General features: G+C 43.2%; 1 long non-coding RNA gene across 2 annotated transcripts in view; it reads left to right on the top strand.

The window, feature by feature from the left end:
* The window catches only part of LOC103582944, a 14,505-nt gene extending 13,715 nt beyond the window's left edge, over positions 1 to 790 (top strand). For both annotated transcript variants that reach the window (XR_549811.1, XR_549810.1), the window contains exon 3: positions 91 to 790. This is a non-coding gene — a long non-coding RNA (uncharacterized LOC103582944). The remainder of the gene's footprint in view (positions 1 to 90) is intronic.
* Positions 791 to 1,118: the final 328 nt, after the last annotated feature.

Below are 1,118 nucleotides of genomic sequence, written 5' to 3'. Positions count from 1 at the left end.
GTGTTGGGCATCTTATCTAAGAGACAACATGAAGTCCAGCATTGCAAAGATTTATCCCCATGTTTTAAGAGTTTTCTTTCTTACGTTTAGTTCTGTGATCCATTTGGCATTCATTTTGGCGCATGGTTCAACTTCACTGTTTCCCTCATGGCTCTTCAGTTGTGCCAGCACCTCTTGCTGAAGAAATACTGCTTCCCTGTTGAGTGGTCACAGAACACTTGGGGAGACCCGTCTGTCACAGATGGATGAGTTTCTCTTTGGACTCTCAGTTCTGTTCCGCTGACCTCTAGGTGCGTACTTAGGCCAGTACGACAAAACTGTCTTTTTTTTAACACCTTAATTTCAGTTTGAATTTTCTTTTTTACTGACAGCTAGCAACCATATGTGTTTATGGGGAACAGCGTGATGATTCCATACGTGTATCCATGGTGCAGTGAGCAACTCAGGCAAATTAACATGGTCATGCCACCTCCTACTTACTTCTTTGTGGTAAGAACACTAGAAGTCCACTCTTTTAGCAATTCTGAAATCACGTTAGTATTAACTATCATCATTTTGCTATGGAATAGAACGCCACACCTTATTCCTCCCCTCTAAGTGAAACTTTATACCCATAGGTCAATATTGCCTTTTCCTTTGTTCACCAGCCCCCACCCCCAAACCCTGCCCCCCCTGACTCTGGTAACCATTGAACTCTGTTTTCTTGAATCTGACCCTTTTAGATTCTATGTGTAGGTGAGATCATGCAACGTTCGTCTTTCTGTGCCTAGCTGATGTCAGTTAACATGATGTCCGTAGATGCATCCAAGTTGTTGGAATTGACGGAATTTTTGTTCTTTTNTTTATTACCCCCTCACAAGGAATTCCTTTGGGGGCTCACGACAAGCCCTGAGAAAGGGCCCACTTAAGCCCTGTGAAGGGAGAAATGCCAGGGAGTGAAGGAAACAGTGGGGGCTAGTAACTGATTGCCATCTCAAGGAGAGCTCTGTCTGTTCAGAGACCCTCTGGGAGTGGGCTGGACCTGAATCAGTTAAAACACTCTGAGATAAGTCATTTCTGAAAATGAATCAGAAAATAGATGACTTTTTTACAGCATGTAGGTTATTTCTATATCTTGG

The sequence above is a fragment of the Galeopterus variegatus genome, unplaced genomic scaffold, assembly GCF_000696425.1.
Source record: "Galeopterus variegatus unplaced genomic scaffold, G_variegatus-3.0.2 Scaffold18613, whole genome shotgun sequence".
NCBI lineage: Eukaryota > Metazoa > Chordata > Mammalia > Dermoptera > Cynocephalidae > Galeopterus > Galeopterus variegatus.
The sequence above is the reverse complement of the archived record's forward strand: the minus strand, read 5'-3'. Positions and strand labels throughout refer to the sequence as shown.